This window comes from Chlorocebus sabaeus, chromosome 18 (assembly GCF_047675955.1).
Source record: "Chlorocebus sabaeus isolate Y175 chromosome 18, mChlSab1.0.hap1, whole genome shotgun sequence".
NCBI lineage: Eukaryota > Metazoa > Chordata > Mammalia > Primates > Cercopithecidae > Chlorocebus > Chlorocebus sabaeus.
In genome coordinates, this window is record NC_132921.1 from 65,502,586 (window position 1) to 65,521,010 (window position 18,425).

The following is an 18,425-nucleotide window of genomic DNA, read 5'->3' on the forward strand; positions in this document are numbered from 1 at the left end:
ATACAATAAAACATTATTTGGAATGAAAACAAATGAAATATTAATACCTGCTATAACATGGATAAATCTTAAAAATAGTATGATAATTGAAAGAGGCCAGTCTCAAAAGATCGCATATCATAAGATTCTATTTATATGAAATGTCCAGAAAAGGCAGAATCTATAGTGACAGAAAAGTAGACTGTTGATTGCCCTGCACCTGGGATAGGGGGACTAGGAAGTGACTGCTAACAGGTACAAGATTCCTTATTGGAGTGAAGAAAATATTCTTATCTTAGATCTTGGTGATGGCTGCACAACTGTGAATACTCTAAAACCATTAAATTGTATATTTAAAATGGGTAAATAATATCACAATAAAACTTATTTTAACATGATGCATTACATTGATTTGTGAATATTAAATCAACTTTATATCCCTAAGATAACATTTGCTTGCTCATGATATATGATCTTTTCAATATATTGATGTATTCAATTTGTTAAGGGCTTGCATGTCTATTTTATGAGGAAGATAGGTCAGTAAATTTCTTTTCTTGTAACATCTTTTTCTTGTTTGGGTATCAGGATAGCATTGGCCTAAGAAAATAAATCCTGATTCTGAAAAAAAAAAGATGTATAAAATTATTAATTTGCCAAAAGAACATTGTCATATGTTTATATGAATGAGTTATATATAATACATTCTACACAAGGCAGATAGTGAGAGGTTGGGGAAGAGAAAGGATGACCCCAAATGTGGGATGCTCTTGAGGACTAGAAGGCTGCAGACGTATTTCAAGAACCACCTGTACCGGTGTTTTATCATGGCTAACTTTCAGTAAGAAAACAAATCCCCAAATCTGCAAGAGTGAGAGCACCAGGAAAAACAGGAGGACAAGAAGGAAGAGGAAGAAAGAATAAAGATGAAGTGGAGGAAGTAAAAGAAAGAGGAAGAGGAAGACAGAGGAGAACAAGATGGGGGGAGAGCTGTGTTTGATCAAGAGCATGAAAGGGCAGGAGATTCAAGGGAAGGTAGGATCACAAAACGTAATTATAGCAACATCCTATCAAATGATCCAGATGAGAATAAAAGAAGCCTAGAAAGAAACCAAAAGAATTGCACAATGAGGATTTTGAAGTATTCCAATGAAGAAAACCTGTTTTAAGCATAAGAGATGGGTTCACAATCAAGAAAGAACACAGGTAAGTGATAAGTGTCTACACGAAGTGCCCCAAAAGGGCTAAAGCCCAGAATGAAATGAGGTTTGTGAATTTTAAAAAGAGCCAAGGGCCAGGCACGATGGCTCACTTCTGTAATCCCAACACTTTGGGAAGCTGAGATGTTTGAGACCACCCTGAGCAACATAGTGGGACCCTGTCTCTACAGAAAATAAAGAAATTAACCAGGTAAAATTAGCATGCAAGTAGTCCCAGCTGATTAGGAAGCCGACGTGGGAGGATCCTTTGAGCCCAGGTGTCCGAGGCTGCAGTGAGTCATGATCGTGCCATTGCACTCCAGCCTGGATGATGGAGCAAGGCCCTGTCTCAAAAAAAAAAAAAAAAAAAAAAAAGGCCAAGGACGGTAAAAGCAAAAAAGACTTTTTAAAAGAGATGGCTTGGAATGAATAGAACAAGGAAAATCCCAAGGCTTTTTCCAGATGGTACAATGTGAACAGATGATAATGAAAGAGGAGGAAGAGGAGGAGGAGCAGTAGGGAGGAGAAGGACAAATATCAAACTCTCACACTTTTATTTTTCTACTATTTTCTTTATCAGAGGACATGATCTTCAAATTTTAAAAGGTAGAAGAAGCATGGTAAAGAGAAATTTGAACCCCAGCAAAACCTCTTCTATGCAGATGACTCATAAATTTATATTTTTGTTCCAGAACTCCCATGTGAGAGTCAGGTACTTGCCAACTTCACTTAGATACTTGAAAGTGCTGCATACATACATAGCACCTTCAAAACCAAACTCTCCCGCCCCCATCTCCACCCCAGCAGCAAACGTACTGGGGCTCCTGTAGAGTTCTGTACTTCAGTGAATGGAACCACTGTCTTCTATGCAGGTCAGAAACCTGGGTACTCTTTTTGGACACTTCCTTCTCCTGCCATATTACCAAGAGATATTGATTTGAAATCTCTGGAAACCACCCACTTACCCCAATATCACTGTCACCATCCTAGTCCCACTAACCATTTTCTTGCACCTGGATATTATATTTGTCTTCTAAGTGATTCTCCTCTTCCATTGTCCTTCTCCTTCTACTCCATCCAAAAGGATGTTTTCAGAGGGCAAAGTAGGTATTAGCTTTCTTCGCTCCTCCCCGCAAATACTAATAAGGATATAAAGATTCAAATGTTAAACGTGACCTCTGGGCCCCTGTGACACGGTCCTGCATCTTTCCAGACTCATCTTGTACTATTTTGGTGATCCAGCCATGCTAGATTCATTTCTCACCCTTTTGTTTCTTTCTGCCTTTGCATACGCTCTTCCCTCTACCTGAGACATGATTCCCTTGGCTCATTGTCTAATTAAGTCTAGATTTCCTTCCGACCTCATCCCAGTCTTACTTCCTATGGCATGCTTTGCTGAACATCTCAAGTCAACATGCGATTATCTAATCTCTTTTGTAGGTATTGAGCCAAGTGATCATGTGGGATATGCTTTACTTGTGAGCAGAAAGTTCAAAAGGTGTATGGGTCACTACACTTCTAGTATCTCCAAAAAGACTCACTTAAGGTTGAATCTCTGTTAAATTCACTGTGGAGAGAACGGACTCTCTGCTAGCCACTCTTCTAACAGAATGAGTATGAGGGGTGCATTGCACGGAGGGAGGCAGGAAATAAACACTTTGAGATCAAGAACACTACAGAAGATCTCACGTGCTAGACGTATAGGGGAGTGCTAAGAAACACCATTTCCCCATGCCCTAGACTCCATGGGGTCCTAGCCCTGTGGAAAGTTGAATTCCGCTATCATTTCTGCCAATGAAGAAAGGGACAGCCCTGATTGCAGATATTTCACTGCCAGAGAACCAGGGCAGAGCTCTTAGAATAATTCAACAGTAGCCCTTACTATGATAGTAAACTGACATTCATTTGTGTGGTTGATTTGAGAATATTTATCTCACCACTGAACAATGGGAGCACAAGAGCAGGAATCATCTCTGTTTCTGATCATCATGGTATTCTTTGCCTCTACTCAGGGCCTAGTGATAGTAGGCATTTAATAAATATTTTTGAATGAATGAATGACAGAGCTCTTAAACTGCTAGGCGACAGAGCAAGATTCCATCTCAAAAAATAAATTAATTAATTAAAAAAAGAAATAAAAAATTAGCATGTGGGATGTTGATTTAAAATATTATAAGATGCATTATATTAATAATTTAAGTTTCCCAATGAAGACATTTTTCTTTTTAAAAAGAGGACACGCCTAAAAATGTTAAGCTTGAGTTTTTGTGCTTGACAAATTATAACACAAAGAACTTTTGATAGGGCCCCCAAAATCAACCTGGGCATTCTTAAAGATTGTTAAAAGAAATGGTGGTGACAAAACACTGAAGATAGACAAGACTTTTGAAGCTTTAGAGAAACATATTCTGTATATAGTAGCATGATAGGCTTGACTTTACATCTCAGCATCATCCCAGAGCAGGTTGTTAATGGAAAGTCTGCGAGTGCTTAAAGAAACAACCCAGGTTTACAAAGAAGTAGTATGCTAAGCTGACTGTGCTTTATTTTTATTTTTTATTTTTGAAGATTAACTTGGTTGATAGGTAAACACACACTGAGATTTCTTATACAAAATCATCTTTATAGAAAAATAAAAAAACAGGTGAAAAAGATTTCTAAATGGTAACAGGACTGGTTTTCACAGGAGCTGAATTTTCTCACTTCTCCTGGAATCTATTCCAAACAACAAGACAACAATACAACGAAATGAAAAGAAACACCCACAAATTACATTTTCAGCAAAACCAGCAGAAAATCCTCAAACTCCAAAGTCAGAATCAGGCAGGAAGCCAAGGAGAAACGTCTTAACACTGTGGTAGGTAAGTGGGAGGTACGAAGGGATTCTAGATATAGCAGAACTCTGAAATCTCTGTTGAATACCCACTCCCCAAAAGTAAAGGCCTTAATCCAAGAGGAAAGTGCTGCAGAAAAGACTGAAATTTACACAGCAGGTGGAGGGTAAATGGCAAATCTCATTAGGGTCAGGAAAATTCTAAAACTGTTACTGAAAGTGACTGCATCATTTGTGTTCCCATGTGACAGGCAGCCTGTTAAGTGATCCATGAAATAATTGAGGAAGAACAGAACTAGGTTTGGTTCTGAGTCAGATGATGTGTGACTATACAGATGGATTGTATTATAAAGAAAAAATTCATATTGCAGCAGCAGCAAAGGAAGCCCTTGATGCTTGGAAAACTACTGCTCATCATTCCCTCCACAGGAACACTCTTTTGATTTCCTAGGAAAATCCAACTCATCCAAATCGGAGTAACATACAAGTAATACACATACAGGTATGATAAGAAATATGGCCTATGACATGAGTTTACCTATATAACAAACCTGCACACACACCCCCAACCTAAAATAAAGGTTTAAAAGTAAAAAAATAAAAGAAACATGAAGACGACCAGTCAGGAGTCTCTTGTAAATAATGAAAACTCAACTGAAATATACGTTGTCAAAAAAAGATTAAAAGCATAACCCAACATTCTGTTATTAATTAAACCAATCATTAATGAAGCAGTTATAGCTATAAAAGAAGATCACAAAGCAGAATTGTAAGAACTCAGGGAAGAAATGAGAAGAAAACAGGAGGTTGTTGATAGACTGCTGGAGGATGTCAATTGGGAACTGGCAGAATTGAAGGAAAGAAAGGTAAAGGAAGGGACATAAAAGATAAAAAATGAAAATGCAAGTAAATTATACAGAGGCAAAAAGGATAAAGAAGGATCAGAGAGAAAAGGGTATACATCGACTACAGGTAAAGGAGAGCCACCATATGCATAGCTATTATCTCGGAAGAAGAAAGCCAAAACAATGGAATAGAATAATTACTTTAAAATATAATTCAATAAAACTTTTCTAAAATAAAAAGCCTTAAATCTACTTACTAAAAAGATATCCATTGTATCAGTGCAAAGTCATCTAGAATGATCAATCCAAAGACATAACCCAGAAAAATTTTTGAAAAGAATCCTTAAGGCAGTCAAGGAAAAAGATAAAATCAGTTAAGGAAGAGAAAATGAGGTTGACATCAGATTTATCCACAGAAACATCTAACCTCAGCACAGAGTGGAGCAAGATCCATAAGATACTAAGTTAGAAGGCAGAAGGAACCAAAGATTTTCTCTCTAATAACGTTCCCCTTCAAGTATCAAGACTCAAGGAAAAAGACAGCTTTGAGCCTGCCAGGATTTGGGTAATAACTGCTTCCTCATATTTTCTAGGGGAAGATCCTACAGGAGGTGCTATAGACTAACAGGAATCAACAGAGGAATGTCGGCGAAAGAACCAGTGGCCAGTGTTTAAATGATCCAACATGACAGGAAGTTCCTGTTGACTACATATATATACCCTTTAAGAATTTTTTTCTATTCCCAATTTGTTATAATAGGTTTTTTGTTAGATCATTAATGGCTGGTGAATATTTAGAAATACCTTTTCTGCATATATGAGACAATCCTATGTGCTTTTTTCCCTTTAATCTTTAAGTGCTATGAATTATGTGAATATCTTTTCTAATATTAATCTTTCTTTTTGTTAATAAATAAATGTCATCTGGCCATGTTATTTTACATTATTTTTAATTATTTAATTATATTTTTAAGTTTATTAAGAATTTTTATGTCAGATTCATGAAAGAAATTGCATTTAAATTTATCTTTCTTAAATGGCCCTTGTCTGGTTTAAGTCTATATTAAATCCTGAAACTAGTTGGGCATCTATTTTTTTTGTTGTTGTTCTAATTTCTGGAAGAATTTTTATATGACAGGGATTACCTCTTCTTGCAGGTTTTATAAAACTAATAGGGTCTGGCATTTTTCTGAGTAAATTTTAAGTTAAAATTTTAAAATGTCAGTTTCTTAAGTTGTTATGGATATATTCAAGGTTTCTGTTTTTACTGAGTTTTGAATGCTTTATTTTTCCGGGAAACTGAACACTTGTATTTTCAAGGTACACGCTGACTATTCCTTATCTGAAATGCTTGGAACCAGAAAGGTTTTGAATTTCAGATTTTTTCGGATTTTAGAACACAGTCATGGGCCAAATGACGTTTTGGTCAAAGATGATTACATATAAGACAGTAGCCCCATTAGATTATAACACCATATTTGTATCTTTTCCATGTGTAGGTACACAAATACTTATCATTATGTTATAATTGCCTACAGTATTCAGCACAGTGACAGGCGGTAAGGTTCTGTGGTCTAGGAGCAGTAGGCTATATCATAGTTGAGGGGTGTAGGAGGCTCTAGTATCTAGGATGTGTCAGTAAACTCTGTGACGTTCACACAACAACCAAGTTACCTTACGGTGCATTTCTCTGAAGGTATTCCCATCATTAAGTGACGCCTGGTTGTGTTTACATCTTGCTGGTTCAGCAACCCCAATCCCAAAATCTGAAATTCAAAATGCTCCAATGAGCATTTCCTTTGAGTGTCATGTTGGCTCTCAAAATGTTTTGGATTTTGGAGCATTTTGGATTTGAGATTTTCAAATTAGGGACACTCAACCTGTATTTGTATGAAGTTTGTTTCTGTTTTTTCTCATATGATAGATTTAATATCTACTGTGTATATATCCATGGCCCTCTTTTCATTTCTGTTACTGTTTATATTGTGCTTTCTTTTTTTCCCTCCTTGGTGACTTTCCTCAGAGGTTTATTAATATTATCCGTCTTTCCAAAGAATAGCAACAACACAAACTTGCTAACAGTGATTATGTCTGGGGGATTTATATTATCTTCTTTATGTTCTTAGGTATTTTATAAAATGTACCCAATAAATGTATATTAAGTTTATGAACCCCTCCCCCAATACCACTTGTAACAAAGTAATGCATTTTTTTTTTTTTTTTTTTTTGAGACGGAGTCTGGCTCTGTCGCCCAGGCTGGAGTGCAGTGGCCGGATCTCAGCTCACTGCAAGCTCCGCCTCCCGGGTTCATGCCATTCTCCTGCCTCAGCCTCCTGAGTAGCTGGGACTACAGGCGCCCGCCACCTCGCCCGGCTAGTTTTTTTGTAGTTTTAGTAGAGATGGGGTTTCACCGTGTTAGCCAGGATGGTCTCGATCTTCTGACCTCGTGATCCGCCTGCCTCGGCCTCCCAAAGTGCTGGGATTACAAGTAATGCACTTTTAAATACAATTTTAAAATGTGGACTGGATAGGAGATTCATAACTGGTTGAATGACTTTTCCTTAACAGTATCTAAATAATTTCAAGAAAAAGAGCAGGACAGTCTCTAGTGGGAAGCACAGTCTTTCTTTCTAGCCCTATTCTGAACTTTTAAAAATTGCCAACTTCAACAATGAAATATTGGATACAATTATGAGAATTAAAATACCGTACATTGTGGGGAAATATTTAAAATACTGGATCTCAGATTTAGCATTCCCCAATTTTGTCATTGTTTTGAAAACATTCTTTTTGGTAATTCAAATGACACTTTCAGATGAGTGATTTAGAAACAAGTTGTTCTTTCCTCAAGATTCTACTGCAATTTTCTGGAAAATTATAGTAATAAATAAATCACTCTAAGATGACTACTAACATAAGTGGAGCTCCCTAGAGTTAGGTAGTGCACAAGCTGCACTTCAGTAACCAGTGGCCTTTGTCTAGAATGCACTCATATCTGTATAATAATATTTAATGCAGATACATGTAAAACTCTAGATTGTGTTAAACCACCTGAAAGTGCAGTAGGGTGTGGGGAAAGCTATCAGTATGATTTCATGTGAAAAAATGGTCCTAGAAATTTTAGCTGAGTGTGAGGCAGCCTGACGTGATTCCCAGACACACTGGAACTTTGGTAGAAGTTCATGGCCAAAGATTTCCACTGAACATCTGAAGTCTGGACCCAAATGAAGTAATAATATTCACACTATGACCACCATGAGCTAAGAGGGATGCTTTTCTTGGGATGAGACACAATTTGTCAGATGAGATGCTGAAAGTCCTGTTCTTAAAGAATTGCTGAAGGCACTATTCACAATAGCAAAGTTATGGAATCAACCTAAATGCCCAAGAACAATAGACTGGATAAAGAAAATACAGTACATATACACCATGGAATACTATGCAGCCATAAAATAGAATGAAATTATGTCCTTTGCAGCAACATGGATGGAGCTAGAGGCCATTATTCTAAATGAACTAACAGGGGAACAGAAAGCCAGATACTGCATATTCTCACTTAAGCCAAACATTAAGTACATATGGACACAAACAAGGCAACAACAGACTCTGGGGCCGACTTGAGGGTGGAGGGAAGGAGAGGAAGGTGAAGATCAAAAAGCTGCCTATTGAGTATTATGCTTATTACCTGAGTGACAAAATAATGTGGACATCAAACCCCCGTGGCAGGCAATTTGCCTATGTAACAAACCTGCATAGGTACCCCTTAACCTAAAATAAAAGTTAAAAAAAAAAAGTTGAAGGAACTAGTTCTATTGATGGCAGAAAAATGAAGACTTAAGTGGCAAATTAGTGTCTGCATTAAACATTTGAAGGAATGCCATGTGGAGGAGTAATTAGATATATGTCCTGCTGTTCTACAATCAATAAAAGGGAAGTAGATTTTTAATTATTTATTTATTTATTTATTTATTTATTTATTTATTTATTTGAGACAGAGTCTCACTCTGTCATCCAGGCTGGAGTGCAATGGTGTGGTCTCGGTCTCAGTTCACTGCAACCTCCATCTCCCCGGTTCAAGCAATTCTCCCACCTCAGCCTCCTAAGTAGCTGAGACTACAGACACGTGCCACCACACCAGGCTAATTTTTGTATTTTTAGCAGAGACGGGGTTTCACTGTGTTGGCCAAGCTGGTCTGGAACTCCTGACCTCATGATGCGCCCGCCTCGGCCTCTCAAAGTGCTGGCATTACAGGCGTGAGCCACCATGCCCGGCCAAAAAATTTATTCTTATTTTATGGCTCCAAGACAAATTCAAAGAGAAGTGGATTTGGATTCACAATAGAGAAGAATCGTCTACAAACTGTGTCAACAATGGAAAGTACCCTTGGGGTGGGAATCCAGGTCACTTTTCTAGAGGTCACTGGTAATACGTGTGAGGAGTCAATCTATGTGTAATATTTAGTGTTTTGCATGACTGTTGGCCTGGCTCATCTACTTCCAGGAATTTTTCCTGAATAAACAACTAGAAGATTATTGAAGAGTTTGTAACAGTAAAGGATTTGAATAGGTTACTAAGTAAACACAAAGAAAAGAAAAATAAATGTGAAAGAAACATTAACGAGAGCAAAGAGAGCTGGGAAAGAGAATGAACTCAATGGAACAGAAACTACAATTATAAGCACTGGGGTAAAAAAGAGTGTGAGACATTATTAGAAAATGGCCAGTCAAAATAAGGTTGAATGCAGGACACTGAGGCAATGGCCCAATTTTTTTGTTAATTAGATGAGAGAATTGTGATTGCTAAAATTAAACTTAGATTGAGGAACTCTGGTGAAGTGAGGTCAACAGAAATAGCTAATAGGTGGGAAATTACCTTAGTCACTTGAAACAGAAGAAACTTATTACTAATGGTATTAAATTACTTATAATATAAAGAAATACAGCTGATTATTTAGTATAATGCTACATCCATGGAGGACTTCAGTATATAGTATGAAGAAAGTGCTTGCTCTATAAGTGTGCATGCTAGGCTAGATATTGACCCAGACATTTGTGATGTCTCCATCTGAAAATAACAAAAAGAGCCGAAAACCTCTGTAGATTATTATTCAAAGTTAGAATATTTAAATTATTTTAAGATGCTAAGAATTACTTGTATTGCTTTCTTCAAATTGAAGGATGTGCATAATATTTGGGAATTCTAACCAGGAAAAGAATTTTAGCCTTTTATCGAAAATGACATTTATGGTATTATTCATAATGGTAAAAAACTTTAAAAATTCAAATGACAAATGACAAATAATTTAGAAATGAATATACTAGCCATGGTGTATTTGCATACTTTAATAGCGATACACATTTTCATTACATGATAGACTACTATTGAAAATAATAAACATTTATCAAAATGCTACAAAATGACTTTTACCCTTTCAGTTTAAGGAAACTCTTGCATGTGCAATAGTTACCACCCAATTGCCAAGTTCACGGTCAGGCTTTCCATTCCTTGTCTGACTGGACCACTCCTTGGTAGCTGACTTTGTTAAACTTTCCGTTTCTTGAAATCCTCTTCCTCTCCCTTTGCTCCCACACTTTTCTGGCCTGTTTTCATGACCTTTCTTACAGCTTTTCATATGATTCCTGTTATGTAGCCCAGAAAATTGGCTTGTGATGTCTCATCTTCTGACTTTACACATGACCCAGTGTGACCTCATTCACGCTCAAACTCTTCTCAGCCTCCTATGTGATGACTCCCCAGTGCCTTTCTCCAGTTCCGATGTCTTCCAGAACTCCACAATCATAAATCCAGCTGCCTTCATTCCTCCCTCTTCCTCATCCATCCCACCCAATTCTTGATCAACTTGATACCTTCAAGATACAGTAGAAAGGTATGTTTACTTCTCTCCATCTTTATTGCTTTGATCCTATTCCAAACACAATCATTTCTTATCTGGTTTACTATAATAACTTCCCTAACAGTATCTGAATAAATGAACATTTGCCTACGGGGCATCTTCAACTGAATATGCTTCAGGCACATAAGATTCAGCAGGTTGAGAACAAAACCACCTTCTCCATCTAAATGTATTCTTTCTCCTGTATTATTTATCTCAGTTGGAAGTATTGACAGGCACCCAATTTTTCAAACTATACATTTTTCATCATTTTTACTTTTCTCTTTCCAGACACCTCAGTAGTTCCATCACTAAGTCCAGGTGATTCTATACTTAAAACATGTTTTTTTCCCTATTTGAAAAACTTTAACCATCGGTTCCCCTCTCCTCCCAGGTTGGTAAGAGCTCTTTGAGGGCAAGAGTCATGTTCTTTCAACTTTGTATTCCCAGCCTTTGACAAAGCCCTTAACCTGAAATATACTTGGCACTCACCAGTGTTTGAATTAAAAATTATATTATATACAACAAAAGGCAAACATATATATAATACCTGATTGCAAATGTGCAAGATGTATGCATTTACATGTATAGATACTGGAAGGGGATTTCAAATGACATGAAGAATTGGTGTTTTACTACAAAGTTAAGAGACTAATAAAAATTTCAAATAAGAAGCAGCAAACATGTTACTCATAGGCAAAGGGGAATATAGAGCTAATAAACTAAAAAATTGTCTGGCATGAGATTCTTCTGCTCTAAAAAGCTTACTGAATGAGCTTTCACATGATAAACATTAGAGGGCATACCATCTCACAAGAAAGGAGCACTCCTTTTAGATGACACTAAGAGTTAATACTTTAAATGTAAGAAGAAAAGTGGTGGATGAAGCTTTTGAATGCTTGTATTTCAAGAAGAGTGAACAATAAAACTTTCATGCCTCAGAGATTTTTTCCATACATGAGGTTATAGGTATATTTTAAGTAAGATGTTAGAGCAGGTGATGATTTTTAACATGGACTAAAAAATTAATTGCAACACAAAAATTAACAGTATTTAAGAGCAAATGACTGTATACAGCAGAGTACGTAAGTGAGTACACTGTCTACAAGTGCTCTGACTGGAAATAGTGATTTGAATGGACATGCTGCCAAACTATTTTAGAAGAGTATTCTTTTATCTAAAAAACACAGAAATGGTCTTTTCATTTCGTCACCATATACATGAAATATCCAGGGACCAATGCATATATACAATGATCTCATTTAGCGGATATGCACTAGATATATAATTTCACACATCTTTCACACCAAGTTTAAAAAAATGGTATTAAGTTTAAAAATATTTCATGTTTTAGATAGTAGATTCTGTAGTAGGCAGATTAAGGGCTCCCCAAAGACACCCCATATCTTAATCCATGGAACGTGTGCGTGTTACCTTATATAGCAAAAGGGTCTTCACAGATGGGAATAATTTACTGGTCTTGAGATGGGGAGATTGTCCTGCATTATCAAGTGGGCCCAATATAATCACAAAGAAGCAGAAGGAAAGTCAGGGAGAGAGACGTGGCCACAGACACAGATCAGGGTGATGCACCTGCTGGCTTTGGAGATGAAGGAACGGGCCAGGAGTCAAGGAATGTAGGTGGCTTCTAGAAGCTTGCAAAGGCAAGAAAAGGGGGTCTTCCCTAGACCCTCCAGGAGGAACAGAGCCCTACTGCTGTTTGGATTGTAGCTCACTGAGACCCACTGTGGACTTCTGACCTGCAGAACTGTATGATAATAAATTTGCATTGTGTTAAGGCACTAAATTGGGGGCATTTTGTTATTGCAGCCATAGGAAGTTAACACAGATGCTGAAGGGTTTCATGTGCTCAAAACCCTGAGAAGTGAAACAGTGATCTCTAACAGTAACTTTTGCAATGTCTCTTAAATCTGTTCTCTTGCTTCAGCTCACCCTGCTACCACTGTTTTTTTTCAGGCATAATAATAATAGGATTTATTGAGGCATTATACAATGTCCCCTTTCCAAGCATTGCTCTGTGCCTTCCATACGTATTAAGGCACTTAATTCTTTCGCCAACCCTGTATGATAGGTATTTTTACTCTCTCCACATTACAGAGGAGGAGACCATGGCAGACAGACATGAAATATCTCACTCAATGTTGTATAATTGCTAAAACACAGAATTTGAAGACAGTTTTCTGGTAGCAAAGCTGTATGTACTCTTCCCAGAATGAACTTCATGGCCCTTGAACTGCATGGCTGTCAATGACAGTGAATGCTTCACTAATTTACCACCTATATTGACTGTTGAATTATTGTGTAGACAGAATTTTGGCTCCCATGAACTCCACCTCCTGGTGTCATGCCCTTGAATTCGATGTTTCATGGAAAAAGGGACTTTGCAGATGGAATTAAGTGTTTTTCAGGTACTTGTTAAACATGGGGGATATAGAGCTGAATTGTTGAGAGATTAACAAACAATGAGAATATGCTAAGAGAAATCTCTCCCGATATACTTCCATAGGAATACTTTCAAGGCTTCAGAGATATGGTATTTCAAATGAGGAAAATTCCTTATCCTCCATCCTTCCTTACCTACAATCCAGGTTTAAATTCTTTCTGTGAACTTCCCTGTTCTTTGTTCAGATATCTTTAGGCTTCTTCCTTTGCCCATGTATTTATTTATTTAATGTTCCACTGGACTATACACTTTTTGAGAGTAAGAACTGTTTTAGAAGTCTTTGAATTCCCGTTTCCTATCAGCTTCAACCCTTACATAGAGAAGATCCTCATTTTTTATTACTTGAATCGATTATTCAGAGAAAGCTCCTTTACAAAAAATCCTACAACAGGCTTTACATTGTTATAGAAACTCCAAATTCCAACAGAGGATCTGTTCACTTCAGCTAATATTCATCCACAATAATAATTCTTTAAAAACTTTATATTCCTCAAATTATTCTAGAGGCTTTCCTAATAAACTGTTATCATAAGGAAGAAGAAAAGCCATCAATTTTATGCTTTTAAGGAAAAAGCATATAATTTTTTAAATGTCATAATTTAAACTTGTTGGTGTCTCCTTATTTCTTTTGGGGACATGATAAAGGCTAAGAATTTTTTTTCTAAGCAAGATGAACATCTCACCCACTCCCTTGACTTTTATATAATTTCAGGAGTTCGCTGATTGTGTAGAGTCCAATCTTGCATGTCCCACAGGTCATAGCCTCAGATAGAGAACACCTTAATTAGGTGGATGAGATGCCCTGCCCTTCTGCATTTGACTTTCTGCCCAACACCTCCCCTGCCACCCTGCCCTCTACTCCACCCAAAGGTCTTTTTGAGATAGGATTATTTCAGAAGTCAGTCAAATGTGCAATCTCATCAGTTCTGCTTCTGCGTTGCCCCAGCCTGACCGGTGACAATCCTGCTGATGTTGCAATCCTAAACATTATCTTCCTCTGACAGTCCACATTAGGGAATCCGGCCTCAATAAGCTTTTCCAATGGGCCTGCCACCAATGGCACTGTTCTGATTTTTTAGGCTGAAGTGATCTCTCTCCTTCCAGGCCTCAAAGATGGTGAAAGAGTGCCTGGTTTCAGACAGCAATATGAAAAACGCAGCTTTGGAAGTCTGGTGAGCAAACAAATGAAGCCAGACATTGACACCTGTAAATCAATCATGTTCATTTTTCAATGTGCATTGGAAAGGTTTCAGACTCACTTGTCTCAGGTAACAGGGTTCAATTAAACCACAACCCTGGATATTTCATCATGAACACTCCAAGGGCCTTTCTGGAAAGTTCTTTCCCTTTGGTGAAAGGCATACGCAATGTGGGGTAGACAGGAGTCTTTCGGGTAACACGTAAACTGAACCTGTCGAAGGATGAGGGGCCCTGTCTGAACGGCACCAGCCAACGGACTGGCTGTAGCAGATATGATGATGTATCGCCAACTTCCAAATCCATTTGCACCCAAATATTGCTCCTAGAGGTGCCAAAACATTGTAATTTACAAGTAAATGCGAGGAGAAGAAACGTTTTGCAGACATGTTTCTTACAGATGAGGATTACTGTCCGAAAGACAGCTTCAGCAGCTACCGCCCCAAACTCAGCGTGAGAATGCAAATATTATGTAAGGTGCTGCCTACTTGGCTAATGGTGAGGCAGGTACAAAATGCAGAGGAAGGGCCGAGCAGGCACATGGAGGGGACAGCGCCAGATGGGTGGGAAGATCCAGGGAGACAACGCACATGGCGTGCCCAGCACAAGGGCCAGCACATCACCAGCGACTAATAAAAGGTGGGTAAGAATCCCGCCAAAACTCCAGGCCTATGTTCGTCCTCATGTTTCTAACGGGAAGTGAGTTGTACTTATTGAAAACTAGGGATGTTACATAATTGACTCCTCAAAACAACTCTACGAAGCATTTTTGCAAATGAAGAAAAAGAAGTTTTGAATGGTGGAATGATTTATTTAATGCCACAATGTGAGGGCATGGAGGACAGGCATTCAAACAGGGCAGCCCTCGCCCTCACTGGGCCTCCCTGCCCTGCTTTGGGCACACACAAAACTACTAGACAATTTGGATACCTCTAATCACTGGGACATCACCACAGGGTATTACCTTTTTATGGCAAAGCCCCAATCTACTAGAAGTCAAGAGAGTAAAAGAGACAGAAAACAACTAGAGCGATGCCATCCAATACAACTTTCTGTGATGACAGAAATGTCGATTGAAGGATTAATAAACAACAGGAAACACGGTTACTGACCACTAGAAACGTAGCTACGGTGACTGAGAAATTGGATTGTTATTTTTTTAAACTTTAATTCCTTGCAATTTACAGATCCACATGTGGTTAGTGGCTACCACGTGGGACAGCACAGAACTAGACTACCTGATTTAAAAGGAACCCTGGGGCTCATTTGCCCTCATTTCACCAAATAGGGAAATGTCCTTTGCTTTATAACTCATATGTTCATCCAGTTTCTCATTACACATTTTTAATAACAAGAAATTCTTCCTTTTACTTGGGATCTGATGCCTCTGTTAGAAAAATTGTCCTAATCTAAAAGCTACATCCTCAGGTGTTATAATCTGGATATAAAGTTAAGTTCTGGTAATAAACCCATTCATTATTCCCTGGGGTTATCTCCCAACTAGCTAGCTCTGCTCTTCTCACACCTGGAAGCATTTAGGTGTCTGAGGGCTGCCCCAGAGGCATCTAAATTCTCCGGGTGCACAGTGTTGCTACTGCTATCCACGGCATCCATGCCATTCCATCCTGCCGACTGGTACTGATGCTGAGTGCACGGATGCAATGTGAATCTGAGAGTATTTTCCTTCACAACAGTGCAGTGCTGCTTGCTAGATTTCTTCCCCAGGGCCTGGTCAGCCCCACCACCTCTGGAGCCAGCTGCCTGGTGGCTGGGCTCAGGAGCCTGCAACCTCCTAGGCCCCTCTGGGAAGCAGCTCCCTGCTCTTTTCCTATCCTGATACCATTGGTTCCCCTGAGAAATGCTGCCCAGAGATTAAATTGCTTGGGCTTGGTCTCCAGGCTAGACCATATCCTCCATCTTTGGGAAACTTGAGTACTTTCGAAAATAAAATCCCATATTATCTTGTCAACTAGGAATAAATTCTGTTCTCCATTTGCTTATTTCTATGAGCTGAGTGGTCAGCTACCTATCTGGACTTTTCCTTTCCTGCTTTTATCTAGCCACTGCCCCCAGAGTTCAGTCTGGGTCAAACAAGTGCTGAAGAAATCTTGGTTGAATAAAAAACTCATGGAGAATGACAGTATTATAAAATCATTTAACAGAATTTTTCATTATATGCTTGCGGACAAATAACATGAGGGGAATACATGTTACAACGGGTAGATTCGCGGTGGGTTGACGCGAAGAAATGCAACGCTCAGTTCTATTCACCTATTAATCTAATAACATCTTCAAAAACATAAATGAGATCAAATTGGCATGGTTTAAGTTTAGGGAATTATTTCACTTCTCAGTTCCTTAGAAGTCCCTATTAAGTGAATAATTAATATTTCATTCTTATGCATGGCGATACGTTATAAAATACTGAACCAAAAGGAAATGGAGGCTTTTAAATATGGTCATATTAAAACTAACGCTTATTTTAAATTAACTTCATCTGGGCTTAAACAAAGAGGGGAGGGCATTAAGCAAGAGTTTGCTATAGAACACTGAACTACCTGCAATGTGATACACGTACATGAGGAAATACCCTAAACCAGCTAAGAAGGAGGATTATGAAGACGACATTGACTTCTAAGTTCATGACTGAGTATGGCACCTTTATTCTGATAGATTTCCAAAGTCTTACTATTCTGCATTGTTGTCTGTTACAAGGATTTAATATAAACTCTACTGATATTCTCTAACAGCACCGTTTATGCACTGGATACCTGCAGCCACCTCTAAGGTGGCTCATGTAACTGTTCCACCTTGGATAGTATATGACTTACTAATTCAATTTTACTTTTATAGGTAATTTGGCAACATTCTAAGGGTAGATCTTTAGGGAAACATATCTTTTCCTTCAAACCTGGACTAGTAATTTGACAAATAGTAAAATGGTTAAATCTCCCAAACATTTAGTTAACACTCTGCGATATATGAAGCTCATGTACCAAGCAGAATTCTGGTTCACAATATGCTGAGAGATAACCATCTGGTCTCCCAAAAAGTAAGGACAGACAAAATAAAAAAATCACACTGACTTATCTCTGTAAGTCTGGGTTTTGGGTTTGGGTTCAATTTAATTGGGTTTGAAGATTCCCACTTTACTTCCTAATCATTTCAGAAGCAGACATTCAAAAATTAAATTAAGCAAAGAATATTAAATGGGCAGACAGTGCATATTTATCCATAAGAACCTTATAGTATTATTAACAATGTTATAACTACAATTAGGCTGGCAGTCTCATGGGGTCAGTAGTATTGTTTCTTGTTGAAACAAACAAGCAAATAAACACAAGGAGCCTTGAGTGAAGGTTCTTTCATAGGTTGAGATATACATTTCCACTCACATGAAATAATGTCCTATTACAACCCTTTTGATATAGCTCACTTTGCAAATCAACCTCATGTATTACTTGTTTTCAAACACGACTACTTTCCAAATTAGATTGTTTTACACCTAGTCATAGAACTAGAACCTGTTTTTTAAACCATAATTATTCATTTTTAATTGTGGTTAAAAGAAATTCTCATTTAAAAATCCTTCAGGAGAAGACCAAAGGAAATATTTCCAAAGCAGAGGCAGCATGTTATGGTGGAAAGCGAACAGATTATGGAATCAGACAGGCCAGGGTTTAAACCTGTTTTGTCACTTACTAGCAGAATAATCTTGAGCAAATTTAATACCCTCCTTTTCATATAAAACAAGGGTCAGAACAGCTACCCCAGAAACTTCCAGAAATAAAGACAATGGAAGAGCAATGTATGGTAAGCACAAGTCCATAGAACCTTCTCAGTAAGTTATAGTTCTTCTCTCTCTCCTTCTTCCCCTTACCCCATCTTCATCTTATTCTTAGTCATTGTCACATAAAAGTGGAACCAGCATAGGATGGAGATAAAAAGATGTTCAATATGGTGCTGTGGAAAGAGCACTAGCCCGGGAGTTGAGGGGCCTGTGTGTTCCTAAAA

The 18,425-nt window shown here is 38.0% G+C and overlaps 1 protein-coding gene across 15 annotated transcripts in view; it reads right to left on the bottom strand.

The window, feature by feature from the left end:
• Positions 1–18,425, bottom strand: part of DLGAP1 (DLG associated protein 1) — a 951,759-nt gene that overhangs the window by 335,208 nt on the left and 598,126 nt on the right. The window lies entirely within an intron of this gene.